Genomic DNA, 1,350 nt, shown 5'->3' with positions numbered 1-1,350 from the left:
GCGGTATGCTACCGGGAGTTCGCTGTAGCACCCATCAGTATGTCGAATCTTGCACTCAACAGGGTGGCACTTAATTATGTGGATTACTTCACCCCCCATGACTGCTGTATAGCCTGGCGACTTCATGATTCGAAATGCCATCTCATCTGGAGCGATGGCTGCCAGGGATAATGCGTTCTGGAGGACTTGCCTCTCCAGAGCGCACTTCTGCTCCATAATGTCCCGATAAAGCCGGGTGAGTTGCGTTCTAACATGTTTTTCCACGTAGACGAATTTCGAGTTGACGTACGTGAAGATATCCAAGTTGTCCACTGAAATTCGTGATCTGGTCTTGAACGCGTGGCCACGTTGTTTCTAAAATAAGGAGCTTAGGGTGCTCTGTCCGGAATAGCTTGTACCCGCATAAGCTGGTCTCCTTGGTTTTGGCTAGCGCGAAGGTAGTGTCGCGCGTGGTCACGGTATAGACCACTGGAGAGATTTGGTTTTCCCCCGGTGATAACCTGGTAGCGGTGCCCTCGTATAGGATGTCATATTGGTCAAAGTGACAACTGTCGGTCGTGACGGTTTTCCAATAAGTTTCAGCGCCGTCAACATCCGTGCAAGTCCTTTCATTTACTCCGCAGCGCGTCCCGGAAGGCAGGATAATTTTGTGGGTCGATCTCTTGATGGATGCCTCCAGCGCCCTGACTGTAATCTTGATGGACGCTTGAACAATCACGCTATCCCAAGATCCGTATCCGTCGGTGTACGAGGCTCCGCGGCATCCTCCATCCGCCATAGTTTTACCTGCGAACATAACACTTCGCCAATTCGTGACATTCCTTTTGATTTGGTCGACCACGGTTGTTGACACAATTATAGATCCTGTGTCATATAATTTTCGACAGGCATCGGCTCCGAGTTCTTGGATATATTCTCTTCGGCCATTGCTGACAACTGAAACGTGTGAGTGCATTCCACAGTAAAAGACTGTTCTATCGACTTCCAGTTTGCACTGCAGGACTTCGGTTTTATCATAATCAGACAGTTGCAGCAATTGTAGATACACTTCCTCTTCTTTGGGTTTGATGTCCTCTAGGTCACAGGCCTCGATGTCCAAAAGTGAGAGCGAGGTAATGTTCAATCCTTCACCCCCGCAGTCGTATCCGATGAGACCGGATGTCGACGCTAATAACGAGGCGGTTACAAGGAGTTTCGCGGGCATGGTTATTCGTGTACGCTGGTCGGTTCTGACTGGCTTTGTTCTCCGATGCCAGGTACTGCTTGCTCCGCTACTGCTGCGGTGGGGGTGCACTCCTGGTGGGGGCGCCTGTAGGCCAACTTTAATTTGTCCGCGTGAACTACCCGCGT

Source organism: Wasmannia auropunctata, unplaced genomic scaffold, assembly GCF_000956235.1.
Source record: "Wasmannia auropunctata unplaced genomic scaffold, wasmannia.A_1.0 LD336101.1, whole genome shotgun sequence".
In the NCBI taxonomy this organism is placed as follows: Eukaryota; Metazoa; Arthropoda; class Insecta; order Hymenoptera; family Formicidae; genus Wasmannia; species Wasmannia auropunctata.
Note: the sequence above shows the minus strand (reverse complement) of the source record.